The sequence below is a fragment of the Dromiciops gliroides genome, chromosome 4 (genome assembly GCF_019393635.1).
Source record: "Dromiciops gliroides isolate mDroGli1 chromosome 4, mDroGli1.pri, whole genome shotgun sequence".
Taxonomy (NCBI): domain Eukaryota; kingdom Metazoa; phylum Chordata; class Mammalia; order Microbiotheria; family Microbiotheriidae; genus Dromiciops; species Dromiciops gliroides.
The window spans coordinates 13,881,303-13,898,542 of NC_057864.1; the positions used below are offsets into that span (position 1 = coordinate 13,881,303).

A 17,240-nucleotide genomic window follows, 5' to 3' on the forward strand; every position below is an offset into this window, starting at 1 on the left:
CATAATGTGTATAGTGACATTGAGTTTGGATCCAACACTGAGGATGCAAAAGTAAAGCTGCTGCTGATTAGACCTATCTGAAAGGAGAATGAACTAGCTTCGATCGGCAGGAGAAGGTCTTCCTGGAGGTTTTCAAACAAAGGTTAGGTGATGCCTTGTCAGGGAAAATATTGAAGAGACTCTGACCTTTTGGACCAGAGGGCCTCCAAGGTCCTTACAAATCAGCTTCTGTGGGTGGTTCCCATAGGATAACACTATCATCACTGTAGCCTTTGAGGTTTGCAAAGGGGTTAGTATATTATCTCATTTGATCCTTACAACTACACAGGGATGTCAGTAATATCATTATCCCTGTTTTCTTTTTGTCATCACTTAGCACAGTGTCTGACACATATTAGGTGTTTAATAAATGCTCACTGGTTGATTGCTTTTACAAGTGAAGAAATTGAAGCAAAGGTTACTTGATTACCCAACCTCACACAGCTTACTAAATGTCTGAAGTAGGATTTTCTTTTTGCTAGTCCTTTAAGGTTTGCAAAGTGCTTTACAAATGCTATCTCAAGAAAATGAGACTGAGGAAGGTCATAACTTGCCACAGTTACCCATCTGTTAAATGTTGGAGGCAAGATTTGAACCCAGGTCTTCCTGGATCCCTGTCTTTTGACAGCTCTACCTCTTCAAATAAAGCGACTTGATTTGGGTCCCACCACTTTTTACTGGATAAAATGTATTGCATCCTGGCTCATGCCTTAACAAAGCCTTGCTCAGGATTGGGTTCAGCACTTCTAAATTTCAAGGGTTTATGAATTCATCCTTGTGGGTTCTTCTGTCTACTCATATCACAACCCTTTACACTTTAGCAGATTAATTTTGAGAATTGCTGTGGCCCCAAAATGCATGGCCCTGTGCCCCACCTGGCAAGGAGCTTCCTCTGATGACAAGGCTCTCATTGCTAGACTGGTCCTCAGATGGTTGTTTCCAGGCAATACTGAAAGGGTTGCCAGCTTGCCCAGGCCTATGAGAACTTGTATTCTGCTCTCCTGGTCTTCGAGAATCCACTGACCCCTCCAAGCCAGAGTAAGATGTCAAAAGAGGTAATGGAGGCTTAATGACCTAGGGTTAACTATTCCCAGGGGAGAGTTTCTTTAAGCCTGTTCTCTCTGAGCAGATGTGCTCACAACTGGAGGATGCAGGAGGCAGAGAGAGGAACCAAAACAAATTTGCCTCATTTTCGCCACTTTGAGTATGGAGATGCCCGGAATCTCCAAAGTGGTATTCTGGCTGAGAGCTGGCCTCAGAGTCAGAAGCCCCAAAATTCAAGGCCTGTTCCTCAGGCAAATTCGGTGGAGTCTCTGACTAAGTTTCTCCCTATCTCAGGGCCCCAGGTAGCCTGCTAAGGTCACAAGGGAGATGAGTAATTTGACATACCTGAAGTTCCCCGTCCCAATGATATCACAGGTTCAATTAAAAAAAGAAATACTCTCACAACTGATCTCAGAGCGAAGTGTTGTGGAGACATGATTTGATTTGTGGTTACTAAAGATAGGAGACCCAAGTCTTAAATATGCAAATTTCAGTCCCTGATTCCTATGGGCAAGAGGCATCCTTGTTTAGTCACAAGATTGATAGACTTGGAGTCAGGTGACCAGAACCTTTCCCATACCACATCTGTGTGTCATGGTCAACTTGCTTTATCTCTCTGACTTCCCTGTACCTCAGTTTCCTTATTTGTACTAATGGCAGAAATAATACTACCTATCCCAATGGGTTTTTTAGGAAACACATTTGTGGGCCCTAAAGTATTAGAGCAAGCTCCTTACCTTGCCTAGATGGTTAGTAATGGAAGGGACTTTAGATATTATTTAAGCTCAAGTAGGGAAACTGAGGCCCAGAGAGTCCAAATCAGTCTAAGTAAGCTTGATTAACAGCAGAACCAAGACTCAAATCCAGATATTCTAGTCTAATGCTCCATTCTTCTATACCACGTCACCTGGTTGACATGGGAAGAATGCTTTGGAAACTTTGTTTTTGCTTTTAAACCTGAGACAGGAGCTTTGATCTTATTGGTGTAGGGGCCTTCCAGTGAGTGAATTCCCTCTGCCAATGCTTCTGGGAATATTTCAAATTCAATGCCTTGGATAAATCACATAAATTCACTGACCTTTGGTTTTGTTTTGTTTTTTTTTTTTCTGGAAGAAGGAAAGTGTTGGATTGGAAGATCATTTCTAGCCCGAGTCTGCAGATGTACCAGAGTCATAGAATCAGAATATCTGAAGACTTGAACTCAAGGCTTCATGAGGGGACTTGAAAGCTGGCCCCGGATCTATTCTGGCTCCTCTTATTGACCTCAGGGATCAAAACCAACCCGTTATTATCTTGGCCACATCGTTTGGGCCTTAGGTTCTGTCTCTTTTCTGCCCTTTCCTCTCAGTCTTTTTCTTTCCAGATTACAAAAGAAGAAACCAAATAGTAAAAGGTCCCAGTTTCTCCTTTACCCGGTTCAATGCCCCCAGAGCAGAGGTAGGAGGCGAGCCAAGGCAGTGCCTTCATCCCTCTGGGTGCTGGGCATCTACTTGAGCACCGCAGCCTCGGGAGACCTGGATGGACAAATCTGCTCGTCCTCTCACTCCTCTCACCTAGAAGTCGAATGATGACTTAGCGCGGTGGGGGCGGGGGGGGGGGGAGGAAATGGCAGAGGAAGGCAGAGAAGGAGGTGGCCGCGGTGCCCAAGCCCTGGCCTGTCAGTCTCCCCTCCTCCACCTTCATCTCCCTTCCAGGCTTGGGCTGTCACTCGCGTGATGTCAGTTGGCGGGCGGGCGGGCTCCGGCTGCCTTTCCACTCCCTGCTCGGGGCGATTGCCACAACCACAGCCGCAGCCCCAGCCCCAGCCCCAGCTGACCGGAGGTGGGGAGGGGGCGGGGTGGCCCTCCCAGAGGCACTGAAGGCCGAGCCCAGCGGCAGAGGCTTCGGCGGCTATCTCACCTCCCCAGACAGGGGAGGGACAAGGAGAGGCGGAGCCGAAACGGGCAGGGAAGGCGGGGCTGGACTGCCGAAGCAGCCCAGGCCGCTGCCCCAAAGTTGAGCCGAGCCGAGCCGAGTCGAGCGGAGCCGAGCCGAGCAAAGGGACCTGGCTGGCTTAACTGCAGCCGGTACGCTTGGGTCCCCGGCAATCTTTGTGCCCCCGGTCCAGTCTGCGCCCTGTGCCCAGACTGCCTCCCCTCGGCCTGCCCCGCTCTGCTCCATGCGGGGTGGCAGCGCGGGCCTGGCCTCCTAGCGAGACGCGTCGAATTGGGCCCGGGGGCCCGGGGGCTGGGCCGCTGCCTGCCTGTCTGCGTGCCAGTGGAGCCCGAGCAACACGCGGAAGTGGTGAGTGCCAAGGCAGGGGAAGGGGCAGCAGTGGGGCGGCGGGGGTCCGCCAGAAGGGGCAGGAAGTGGGGGGGCATCAGGGCGCGGCGAGGGGGGGGGCAAAGCTCCCACAGTTGCCCTCACCATGGCGCGCCGGGGCGGGGGGGGGGTTGGGCGCTCCCCAGGGCCACCCGAGGGCTGGGGACAGCGGCGGGCGGGAGCGGGGATTTCCAGTTTGGGGGTTGAGGGAGGCCAACGCCTCCCCTAGGGTCCTCAGCTGGGATCGGCCGGTATCAGCAGATCCCAGGTTAGGGCCCCCCTGTCTTTACCCCCTCACTCCCAGCTCTGAGACGGTGAATTGAAATCCAAAGTTTTCCTAAACAAGATCGGAACGCGCCGTCTGACATCCTGTTTATGTCAGCCAAGTACATCCTGCGTGCGGCCCCTAGAGTGGGGCGGGGTTGGGGGGGGTGCTGGGGCTGCGGGCGGTCGAGGACACTTCTCTTTTTTTCTGGGCTCTAAGCTTGACCCCCCGGAGGCTAAGGTAGAAGCAGAATCGCTGTGGATGAGGGAGGAGTGGGAGAGATTTGTCCTCCTTCCTCTCACGAGCTATCACCTAGTCTTTGCTCTCCACGCCCCACTGTGAACTCGCTGAAGCCGTGCCCCGGCACTGGCACTGACTAGTAGGGGCTTAGACATGTCTGCCCCCCCTCCCCCTTCTCAGTGCTCAAGGAAGGAGTGCCACGCCGACCGACCCCTCCCCCACGCCACCACGGAGACTGAGACTCTTTAGCTGGGGAGGGATGCCGAAGGAAAGGAGTGGGAGGACCCCAGTAAAACACCTCGGATTATCTCTGCTCTCACCTTTAAGGAAGGAATAAGTTGAAGCCAAGCCTCTAGATCTCTCATCTATTTCCCTCCTCCCTGTGCCAGGGCCAGGGGCGCAGACAGACAAGTCAGACCCAGAAGCATCAGGGCTGGACAGAATAGCTCGCGATGAGTCGGATAAGAATGACCCCCCCCCCCCCCGAGGCCCCAAGAACTGATAGGTAGATGTGGGCTGTTCGCGTGTGGGATGTTTTCATAGTTGCCCAGAAGGTTCCAGAGAGACGAGAGACTAAGGGTTCTTGGGATCAGGTGTGTGCAGCCAGGCGCATTGAGGAGACAGACATTCTGCCTGAACCCCAGGGCACTTAGGAGAACAGACTAGGGGGTGGGCGGTGGTGCTTCATGGAGGGCCCCCGGACACCGTGGAAATCATGCTCTTCTGCCATCTTCTGTCTCCGGAGCCGTCAGGGGAATCGCAATGAAAAGTGGGTTTTCCAATAAAAGCACAAGGATGCCCACGGGCTATTGAGCTCTGCCGCAGTTTAGCATCCCTGAAAGCCCTAAAAGTCTTGGGAGCCGTGTCGGGCTCCAAAGGGTAGACTGGTAGCCCGACTTGACCATGAGCTCTGAGACCTCCTCTGTTGTCTGGGGCCATGCGAGTGCAATCAATCGACGGGTGTACATTTGTGCAAGGACACCTTCGGAACCCGATGGCCTGGGGGAGGGGCTTTCTTTTTTCTTCCATTTCTTTGATGTTGAAAACGATAAGCATTTGTTCTGGCTCCTCTCCACCGATCTGTCGATTTTCTTGAAGCCTCAAGGCCCCATCGGGCTGCTGTCTGTCTGTCCATCTGCCTTTGGTTTCTAGGCATCATGGGCTTTTTCGCTTGGTGGTGAGAGGGGATTCAGAATCGATGCTTAAGAAGGGCTCTGGGAAAGTTTGCCACCAATTCCTCCACTTTGTACTTTGCGGTGAAGGCGGATGGTAGCGGGGTACCTACCAGATATGCATGGGAGCAGCCACCAAATGTGATCCGTTCCAGGTACTATCCATGCCAAGAATATGTGTGACTAAGGGAAAATAGACTCAGCACGTTGTGGACCCCCATGATCTTTTGTGCACAGACTAAATACTTCTGCACAAATCCATCCCAGGAGTGTTATCTTGCAATGAATTACAGGAAGCAGGTCAGAGTCTGTATAATGTTGAAGGGGGTTCTTAAAAATCATCTTTCCCTCCCCCATCCCAGTACATCCACATAGGTGTGAAACAAATGTTATACACAATGCCCCTCCCATTTAGACATCCTATAGAGTGCTAAACTTGGAATCAGGACAACCTGGGTTCGAATTTTGTTTCAGGCATTGAATGGCTTAGCCCCTTCTTGTCATTTAACTATTCTAGGCTATAATTCCCTCATCGATACATTTATAAATATAGATTAAATTTGTACAAGAGTTAGACTAGATGTCTTCTGAGGATTTCTGAAACTCTGTCTAAATTAGAAAGTGGAAAGCACAATAGTTGGGGGGCGGAGAAGGGGGGGGAAGCCCTGTAGGGAGGGTCCTTGAGCTGGGCCTTGGAAGGAAATCGATTTACAAGAGGTGTATGTAACAGAGGGAGAGAATTCAAGGCAAGGAGGAAGGCCTGTGTGGGCAAAGGTATGAAGGCAGGAAATGTACTGCCTTTGGAATCTACAGCATTCCAGTCTGCATCTTGGCTGCTCTGGGTCTGTGTGGTCTTGGGCTAATTACATCATCCCTTCTGAACTTCAAATTACTCTAGATCATAATACCTGCTTTAGGAGGTAGCAGTTGTTTTTCAATAACCAAGTGTCAGGAAAAGGCTGTTATAAATGTTAGCCAGTGACTGTTTTTGCTGAAAGGATCAATGATCTTCTGAGAAGGTTGAGGCAGGGAATCTTCCCTCTGGAAAAGCAATTTCAAATGTTCCAAGCTAGAATTAATGTCCATGTTGCAGTCATGCAGACACTGTTAATATCATAGAATCCTGGAGCAGGCAGCTAGAAAGGATCATCTCTTGTTTTTACCAGAGAGGAAACTGATGCTTACAGGGGTAGACGTGATTTGTCCAAGGTCACACATGTATTAAGTGACAGAACTAGGATTTGAACCCAGATTTGTTTAGCTAATTTACTAATTCTTCATAATTACTTTTATTCATATTATGATAGATTTAGAGTGGGCAAGGAAGGACCTTAGAGGTCCCACCCCAACTTTTATTTTATACATGAGGAAATTAAATCTCAGAGAGAAAATGATTTATCCAAGGGTACACAAGTAGGAAGTAGCAGACCTGGGATTTGATTCTGATCTATCTGGATTTCTTTTCCCTGTCAAATGTATTTGTGTTTTTTTTTTTAATGGAAAGAAAAAAATCTTTAAAATCCCTGCAGTGTCCTATTAAAATTCCTTAAAGGAATCTCAGAATCTTTCTGCATTTGAGAATACTGTTAAAGATCTGGAGACAGTATGATGATGACCAACACCTGCCCCATACCTGGCAATATTGGAGGTTGGGTGGATTGCCTTGGGAGAAACAGAGGAATCCATGGTGTGCCAAACTTGTCATGTTTATCGTGGGCCTTTGTAGCAACACAGCATTTGGACGCCAAGGATCAATAGTGCTCAAGATAACTAACGGGGCAATCAGGGAAAGCTTTTTGAATAAGAGGTAAAATGTGATCTGGCTGCTAAAGCATGAATCGATAGAGAGGAAAAGAGAAGGAATTCCAGGTGTGAGGAGCAAAGAAACCAAGAAAAGTGTTCAAAGGGCATTTGGAGGCATCAGAAAGACCAAGAGTAGACCAGGTTAGTAGGAGCATAGATTTCATGTTTAGGTAGTTTGTCTGGAAATGATCTGAGTGTCTTAGTGGACCCCAAGTGCAATATAGGAGAAGATTATGACATAGTATCTAAAAAAAATCCCCAAAACTAACATGCTCTTGGCTTGCATTAAGAGAACACAGAGCTTCCATGAATAAAGAGTCTTTCTTATTCCACTTTGCTCTCCTTGGAGTATCTGGAGTATTGTGGGCAGCACATTTTAGGAAAGAGTGATAAAATGGGGAATATAAAGAAGAAACACTCAGGACAGGCAGGCTTGTAGGCAGGTAGATAGGATGATGAGATGCCGACAGAGCGAGTATTTACTGTATTTGGTGCTTACTATGTGCCGGGTACCACATTGAAGTTCTCACAATCATACCACGTGAAGATTGGTTGGAGCAAATGGGCATGTTTGACATGAAGAAGAGCAGGCCTAGGGAGGATATGAGAGCCGTCTGCAGTCTTTGGGGGACTGTCTTGTAGGTGAGAGAGAGGATGAGAGACCAGACTTGTGCAGTTCTGCATTAGAGGAAAGAATGAAGAGCAGTGGAGGGTGCCAAGAGGCGTACTGAGGCTTGATATCAGGAAAGGCTTTCTTTCTTTCCCTTTCTTCCCTTTCTTTCTTTCTTTCTTTCTTTCTTTCTTTCTTTCTTTCTTTCTTTCTTTCTTTCTTTTTTAGAGAGGCAATTGGGGCTAAGTGACTTGCCCAGGGTCACACAACTAGTAAGTGTTAAGTGTCTGAGGCTGGATTTGAACTCAGGTCCTCCTGACTCCAGGGCCGGTGCTCTATCCACTGCGCCACCTAGCTGCCCCCAGGAAAGGCTTTCTAACAAGGAGAGCTGTCCCAAAGTGTGTGTGTGTGTGTGTGTGTGTGTGTGTGTGTGTGTGTGTGTGAGAGAGAGAGAGATATCATCATCGTCAGTCAGTAAGCATTTATTAAGTGCCTACTGTGTGCCAAGCATTCTGCTAAGTGCTGAAGATACAAAGAAGGTACTCACACTCAGATGGGGGAGACAACATGCCAACAAATATTGCGGGGCTATAGGGTAGAGAAGAAAGAATCACAGAGGAAAGACACAAGCATTGAGAGGGGTTGGGAAAGGCTTCTTGTACAAGGTAGAATTGAAGCTGAGAGAAAGGCAGGGAAGCCAGAGGTAGAGATGAAGAGGGAGAGTATTCCAGCTATGAGGCACAGCCAGTGAAAATGCCCACCATCTGGAGATGGACGGTCTTGTTCAAGGAACCACGAGGTGGCCAGGGTGACTGGACTGGAGTCTAAGTGGGGGGAATACATAAGGAGTAAGAAGACTGGAAAGGTGGGAGGGTCTGGGTTGAAGAAGGGTTATGTAGGACTCTGAATACCATAATCATGAATTATTGCTTTTATTATCAACAGCATCATGCCAATAGCAGATATTCTATGCTATATAATAACAACAATAATAGGGAACACTTTTATAGTTATTTAAGGTTTGCAAAACATTTTGCATGTTATCTGATTTATAGCAACCTGAGGAAACTGAGGCAGAAGAAAGGTTAAATGCCTTTTCCATGGTAACACAGCTAAGAAGTAGTTGAGGTGTGTTTTGAATTCACATCTTCCTGACTCCAGGTCCAGTGCCCGACTCACTGCCCCACCCAGCTGCCTAGTGGGCCCCCCTTCCTTGGGAATTTTCAAGCAAGGCTAGATGACCCCTTGTTATGTTTGCCAAAACGTGCATCATTATTGAAGTGCCAGCTGCCAGTCCCATCCCCATCTCCTCAAAGGTTACCTTTAATCCATTCTGGGTCTCTTTGGGATCTCCTGATTTATATGCTTTGCTGTCTATTAGACTGGAAGTTTAATGAGGACAGACACTGGTTTTGCTTCTTCCTTATATCCCCAACGTTTGGCACAGTACCCAGCCCATGGGAGATGTTTAAGAAATTGTTTGGATCAGAAAAGATAGCCTCTGGGGGCCCTCTGGCTATGAATACTGTGGTTCTCTGGGGAAGGGGAGACAGCAGCAGAATCCTTAAGGCCTCAAACGTTAAACCAAGGAGTTCGGATGTTAGTCCAGATACTAATTCCTTGCAGCTCAGTATGTCAGAAACATGGCTTTTCAGAAGAGCCCAAGGGGCTTTGTACACATTTATCTGAAGTGACCCCACCAAGGACTCTTGGTGGCTAGACTAAGACTTGTGCTTCCTTCCTGACTTTCACTGCCTTGATTGGATCAGGTATTTTTGCTGCCCTTATTCAAAACACACACCAATAACACCATCCTGCTCTAAAGGGCTCATCATATGATTATTAATAACATTTTGTGGGGTGGGGCAATGAAGGTGAAGTAACTTGCCCACGGTCACACAGCTAGTAAGTGTCAAGTGTCTGAGGCCACATTTTAACTCAGGTCCTCCTGACTCCAGGACTGGTGCTTTATTCACTGCTCCACCTAGCTGCCCTCATCATATGATTATTACAGGATTTATTCTCTGAGATGGAAATATGCTGCCAAAGAAGGTGTTTTTTTTTTCTAGCCCAAAGAATTGTCTTAAATCATTAGAAACTTGGTGGCCAAACTGAATGCTTGGGAGGCATCATGGAGGGTACCTTACAGATGACCTAGTCTAATATCCCAATTTTACAGATGGGGAAACTGAGGTCCAGAGAAATCAAGTGACTTCCCTAAGATCACACAAGCAGTAAGTAGCAAAATCCAGGTCTTCTAACTCCAGATCCTGTAGATTTTCTGTTATAATAATGGAATGGGGGGAAGAACCCAGATCCCTTGACTTTCAGCCTACTAGACTCATTCTCATATTGTACTTTCGGTGGCTTCAGAGTCTGGAAGCCCCTTCATTCTTGCTCTGTACCTCCACGTGGCCCTTCCACACCACTGGACCAGGATCGAGCAAATTCGCCTACTGGGCTGTTGCCCCCACTTCCATCTGTTTAGTCATCAGATTTAGAGTCATAATTTTACAGAGGAGGAAGCTGATGCTTAGAGAGATGGGAAGGAGGTCATCTAGTCCATCCCCCTAGGAGGTAAGGAAGTGACTTGCCCAAGGCCTCACAGGTAGGCAGCAGAGACAGCATTTGACTCCTCTAACTTAAGAGACTTTATGTTCTTTCTTTCTACCAGGCACTGTGCTAAGCTCCAAGTCTCTGCAGATTCCTTATCTTGGAGCACTAGTCTGGGGACCTGGAAGACTCCTGGTCCACCCCTCTACGTCCCTTTTGACTTCTAGTGATAAACGCATTTCCTTTGCAGTTCTCTCTTCTGTCTCATTTTCCTTTTTCCTTACTCTTCCTCCAAGCTCTCCTCGTTTACCGCTCTCCTCCCCCATTTTATCTTCTTCCTTTGGCCCATGTTTTGGTAGGGGGAGCTTGCTATACCAATGAAACCACAAGTCCTGTGGTTTTGTTTGTTTTAATAGCAACGATAATAACTCTAGCTGACCTATGTCTTGGTTAATGTTTTATAATGTGCTTTCCTTATGGTTTCTCATCCATACAACAGTTTCGAGGTGGGTAGTAGGAGAGATGGGAGCATTATCTTACAAATAAGGAAACTGAGGCAGAATGAGGCTGCGTAAGCTGCTCAGGGTAGGGAGCTCAGCTAATCTTTTAACTCACTTCTCCTGGTCCTGCATAACTTTAGTGTTCATTCTGCTCTGCTGTACTCATATTACCCACAGAATATCCATAGAGAAGATCATATATAATAGTAACGTTTCCCTTCCCTGTGCTTGGCCAGGACCATACAAGACACCACATCACTTAACTGGGCACAGCATAGTTAATTCAATTCAGCCTGACTCTGAGGCAGTTAGCTGTAAATAGAGCATCTTAAAAGCATTGCAATAGGAGTCTGAAGATCGGGATTCTCATGCTAGCTCTGTACTAATGAGCTATGTAACCTTGGGAAAGTTATTGTACTTCTCTGCATCTGAATCACTGAGAAGAATAAGTTCTAATCTTACCTACTTCACAAGGTTGTTCTGAGGATCAATGAGCAGGCATTAAAATGCTATATCCAGTAGTTACTGATTTTCTAAAATTTCAGGCATTTATTTTTCTATACTCGCTATACCCCAAATTCTCACAGTATTCTTAAGGTCTGTGACCTTGTTTTTAAAATATTTGAATAACCATTTCAGTATAATTGATTTCCTTGGTTGTTGTTTGGTTGTTTTTCAGTCATGTCCAACTCTTTTTTTTTTTTTGCGGGGCAATTGGGGTTAAGTGACTTGCCCAGGGTCACACAGCTAGAAAGCGGCAAGTGTCTGAGGCCGGATTTGAACTCAGGTACTCCTGAATCCAGGGCTGGTGCTCTATCCACTGCGCCACCTAGCTGCCCCATGTCCAACTCTTCGTGCCCCCATTTGGGATTTTCTTGACAGAGGTACTGGTATAGTTTTTCATTTCCTTCTCTAGCTCATTTTACAGATGAGGAAACTGAGGCAAATGGAGTTAAATGATTTGCCCAGGGTCACACACCTAGTTTTTGCCTGGGGCCAGATTTGAACTCAGGAAGATGAGTCTTCCTGAAATCATCCTGTTGTTCTATGCTCTATGGTGCCACCTAGTTGCCCTTTCCTTTGTAGTCCTATATATTTTATTTTATACATTTAAAAATCATTATTCTGAGAATGGGGATGTGGGTTTCACCACTACCAAAGAGTAGTGACATTAACAGGGTTAAGAGCCCCTGAAATAGAGATTAGAGAGAAGCTTAAAAAGATAATAGGGGGCAGCTAGGTGGCGAAGTGGATAGAGCACTGGGCCTGGATTCAGGAGGACCTGAGTTCAAATTTGGGCTCAGACACCTGACACTTACTAGCTGTGTGACTCTGGGCAAGTCACATAACCCTCATTGCCCCTGCCCCCCCCACAAGATAATAACATTTTATGTTTATAATCACAAGCTATGAGTTTTCAATCTGGAAGGGACCTTAGAAGCATTCAGTCCAACCCCCATATATATATATATATATATATATATATATATATATATACACACACACACACACACACACATTATATATACATACACACACATATGTATATGTATATATACACATATACATATATATATACACACACATATATGTATATATGTATACACACACACACATTTTTTGTGTGTGAGGCAGTTGGGGTTTAGTGACTTGCCCAGGGTCACACAGCTAGTAAATGTCAAGTGTCTGAGGATTTGAACTCAGATCCTTCTGACTCCAGGGCCAGTGCTCTATCCACTGTACCACCTAGCTGTCCCCCAAACCCCTTATTTTACAGAGGAGGATGAGAAAGAGCAAGTGACTTTTCCAGGGTCACATTGCCAGGAAGTGACAGGGGCAGGATTCAAACTCAGGTCATGTTTACTAAGACATATTGGCAGCTGGGGGGTGGAGTGGAAGAAGGGAAGGAAATGTACTAAAAACAAGGGGAAGGTTGCTGAATTTGGTTCTTGTTGAACCTCAGTGATTCACTGTTAGCTTAATGCTTTTTCTTCCATGTTTTTAGTTTTCTATTTAAAAACCTATTTTTAGTTGTTTGATCCTTTTCCCTTCCTTCCTTTTCAGTAAGCCAGTGATCAAAAATGTGAGTGGAAGAACTTAGGGGAGAACTGGAAAAGCTCATGGTAGTCTGGCTACTGTTTAGAGAAGAATTCTAAATTCCAGTTGGCAACTCCCCTTCATTCATTCCTCATCGGATTAACCAGAAATTTGTGCCAAGAGGGGGACGTAAGAGAAGAAGTAATGAGATTGTAGATCATAGATGCAGAGCTACAAGGGCCCTCAGAGGTCACTTAGCTAGACTCCCTCACCTCCCAGGTGCCAGGACTTGCCCAAAGTCACAAGGCCATTCACTAAGCTACTATAGGCAAAGTATCTTCTTGAGAAACAGAGAAAACAAAAATGCCAGATTTTCTTTCTTTTCTTCTTTCTTCCCTTACTTTCTGATTCTCTGACATCTAGGGGCCTTTTCAATTCCTTATATCAATGATTCTATAGTCCTATTTTCTTACTTTCCTCCTCACTTCCTTTTTCTCTCTCTTCCTCTCCTTTTTTCTCCCTCTCATTTCCTTTTTCCTTTCTTCCTTCTTTCCCTTCTTCCTTCCTTTTATTCCCCACTCTCTCTTTCTGTCTTTTCTCCCCTCTTTCCCCTTTACTCTCTCTCCCCCTTATTCTCTTTCTCTCTCTTCCACCCTCTTCCTTTTTCTCCTTCCCCTCCTTCACCAAGCTAATGCATATTCAACAAAGGGGAGATATAAGAACTGTATTTCCTTTTTCTTGTAGAAGGTCTGGGCCTCACCTCCAAGCCTAATGCTCACTGAACCTGTCATTCCTTTCTCCTTGCCTCTTCTAAACTAGCTTTTTCAATGAGGTATGACACTCATCACTTCCTGTCATGAAAAACAACTAGGTGGGGTTGGAGCTGAGACAGCTGTCATGGTGAGCAGCTCTGTTTCAGGAGTGGGAAACAATGGCTTCCTGGGTGTACTCTCAGTTTGTTACCAGAGTTACTGGGCTTTTTGGCTTCTTGGTCATTTTCAGACAGTGAGAAAACACAAAATCTGACATTGCCCTTCCCATGGCACCCATGCAGCTTTTGTATTTTGTAAACCTCTTATCTATTTTCCTATCTATGTGTGATGTTTAAAATCTATAGAGAGAGGAAGGAAAAGAAGGTGGAGGAAGAAGAGAGAGAGAAAGAAGGGAGGGAGGAGGTAGAGAAAGAGAGAAAGAAAGAGAAAAGAAGGAGGCGGGAGAGAGAGAAAGAAGAGATGGGGAGGGGGCGGAGAGGTAACCAGCAAGCCACACAAGCTTCTCCTTCTTCATATAATGATGAATTAAACACCTAAGTTAGAAACTGGTAGAAAGAAAGCCGTGGCCAATTGGAAGTGCATTTATTGAGGAAAGGAGACTGTCCTTTGCTCCCACTGTGTTTAAAGTGTCTTTGCCCTGTAAGGACACCTCCAGTTCTTTATAAAGCATGTCAACTTGCATCAGTCCACATGGGAAATGAGTTCATTGGCTCTTTAGCCACTCTTTCTAAGTAGACAGATTATATAAACCCAAGTTAGTAATCAGGCTATGGCTTTCCAGATTGCTTCCTAATGTCTTTCACAACATCTCTGTCAGAGTCGAAGAGTATCCATTCTCTGATGTTTATTTGTTGTTTATTTTGGCCCAGACCTTTGATTTCATCAGTCTGGGGAAACTCCTGGTGTGGCAACTTCATAGGTTGATTTTGGGTAGATCACTTGTAAATAGTCTTAAAGAAGTGACTGGGGCATTGAGAAGTTGTGACTTGCCTAGGGTCATGCAGCTAGTATGCATCAAAGGCAGGATCTGAACCCACATTTTAAAAAATGTTTTTTTTTCAGATGCCAAAATCAGCCCTTTTCCCACTTCACCATGCTGACTCATTGAGAAATGGAGGTAAAGACAGACATTTTTGAAAAGGGCCAGCTAGCATGGCAGAGACTAATAAGAACTAAAAACTTTGACATTTATTACTGTTTCCTCGCTCCATGTAGTGATAGTTTTGTAAGTGGCACAGTGGATTGAGCGCTGGGCCTAGAATCAGAAAGACCCAAGTTTAAATCCAGCTTCAGACACTAGCAGTGTGACCCTGAACAAGTCATTTAACTCTGCCTCAGTTTCCTTATCTGTAAAAATGAGCTGGAGAAGGAAATGGCGCACCACTCTGGTATCTTTGCCAAGGAGCCCCTAATGGGGTCTTGAAAAAATGGACAGAACTGAACAAGATAATAGGAATATATCCCATTCTAAAGAATCTAGTAATACTTCACTTCCCTGACAACCTCAGCTACCAGAAACAAACCTAAATATCTTTTTGAGGATATAAAATAAATATCAAAGTCAATAGTATGAAATGCATGCACTTCACTTATAGGAAAGCTCTCTTTGGCTCTTGCTAAATGCTCATTTACTCTCATTTTAAACATGATTTAAAATATATTTATAACTTTTGTTTTTATAATGGCTTTATTTCTTGAATATATTGCTTCTCCCTTACCCCAGAGGCATACATTATAATAAAGAATTAAACAGAAAGATTAAAAAAAGCAGTTTGACAAAATCAAAATGTCAACTATAGGCAAATGTAATTCACCCATGGTGTCCCACCTCTACAGAGAATGGAAAAGGGGCCTTCTCCTATCTCTTCTTTGGGGCAAGTGCGGTCATTATTATTTTATAGCTATCAGTTCAGTTGTTTTGTGATTATTGTTTTCATTTATATGCTTGTATTCATTGTTTTTGTTATTTTTCTATTTCTGCTTACTTCACTCTGTATCGGTTCATGTAAGTCTTCCCAGTCTTCTCTTTATCCTTTCTAGTCTTCATTTCCTACAATGCAGTAATAGTATATTGTATTCATGTTCCACAATGTTTTTTAGTCTTTCCCCTTAGACCTTTTATAATATTAATTATCTGGTCTTTTCTCCATTTTTTAACTGGATGTTCACATATTGCATTTTGCTTAAACAATGGTTTATATCTGTAATGTAAAGTCTTTCAAAGTTCATCTGTTGTTTCCTACCCCCGCAACCTTATCATAAGTATGTCCTTAATTCTTCCCTAGATGATATTTATACTGAGAGAATGTTTGGGGTGTGGGAATATTTCTGCTCCAGAGACAACACTTAGAAAATGATTAGCTTGCAACTGCTGGTCTGGTTCCTTTCTCATTCTCTTAAGAGATGCTTAATTATGGCCTTTATTTCTCTTCTCAACCCACAAGGAACAATGCTTAAAATCTACCACATTTGGATGAATTCAAGGAAGGGGAACTCAGAGCCTTGGTTTCTTCATGTGTCATATGGTGGGGTGCGGTTGGGTCCTACCTTCAGTACCTACCTCTGAGGGCTGTTGTGAGCTTCAAATGAAGGAATTTATGCAAAACTCTCCTATACACATTTTAGTTCTTAGCAGCAGCAATAAAAAGTTTAAATTAGAATGTAAGTTCCCTGAAGCAAAGACTGTTTTTGATTTTGTCCTTATTCCCTGTGATTAGCACACAACAAGCATTTAAAAAATGCTTATAGGGTGAATTCTAGAATATAAGCCAAGGTTTGGTGGATAGAAGGGTATCAATCAGGGTTCAGTTCCTGCTTCTGATACATCCTGACTGTGTGACTTCGAACAAATCACCCAGCTTCTAAAGTGATCCTGGGAAATCCTCTAAGAGTGTAAGTTGCCAAATGGTTGCTGATGAACAAGTTAACAAATAAAGTACAACTGTGTGCCCTGGACTGAGAATACAAATAAAAAAGCAAGACAGTTACTGCTCTTAGAACTTGCATCCAAATGGTGAAAACAACACATTTTGTAGGTTTCAGGTACAAGTCAGATGGAAAGCTCCCTAGGGTCCTTAGCCCACATTAATGCTTCTTTAATATCATTTCTACTGATAAAATCATAGCAGTGTTTGATGTCGAACTATTTGATGGGGCCAAGGTCTTTGGTGACAAGAACTCTCTGTTCTGAGTCCTTAGGATCTGTGAGTGCAACCCCTGCATAAATGGAAGGACTTTCCTTATAGAGAACTCCTGGCAATGTTAAGGTCATAGCTCTGCAGTCCTAGGTCTCAAACTGTATTATAAAGCGGTAATTACCAAAACAATCTGGTACTGGCTAAGGAGACGTGGATCAGTGGAATAGAATAGGTACAAATTACACTATAGTAAAGGACTATAGTAATCTAGTATATGATAAACCCAGAGATCCAAGCTTCTGGAACAAAAACTCATTATTTGACAAGAACTGATGAGAAGACTAGAAAATAGTACGGCAGAAAGTAGGTATAGACTAGCATCTCACACTGTATGCTAAAATAAGGTCAAAATGGGTGCATGATTTATACATAAAGGATGATACCATAAGCAAATTAAGAGAGTATGGAATTGTTTATCTGTCAGATTTATGGGCAGAGGAAGAATTTAGGACTAAAGAAGAAATATAGAATAAAACAAAATGTGAAACAAATCATTTTTATTATATAAAATTAAAAAGTTTTTGCACAAACAAAACTAATGTAACCAAGATTACAAGGGAAACAGAAAGCTGGGAAATAATTTTTGAAGCAAATATCTCTAATAAAGGCCTAATTTCTCAATTATATAGGGAACTGAGTCACATATATAAAAATATGTCATTTCCCAACTGATAAATGGTCAAAGGATATGAACAAGCAGTTTTCA

General features: G+C 44.5%; 1 protein-coding gene across 2 annotated transcripts in view; it reads left to right on the forward strand.

Annotated features, from left to right (window-relative positions):
• Positions 1 to 2,798: 2,798 nt before the first annotated feature.
• JAK1 (Janus kinase 1) overlaps positions 2,799 to 17,240 on the forward strand; it is a 146,089-nt gene continuing 131,647 nt past the window's right edge. Inside the window, exon 1 of one of the 2 annotated variants that reach the window (XM_043963458.1) lies at positions 2,799 to 3,366. The gene's annotated coding sequence lies outside the window, so the exon portion shown is untranslated. The remainder of the gene's footprint in view (positions 3,367 to 17,240) is intronic. The other variant, XM_043963456.1, reaches the window with a different exon arrangement.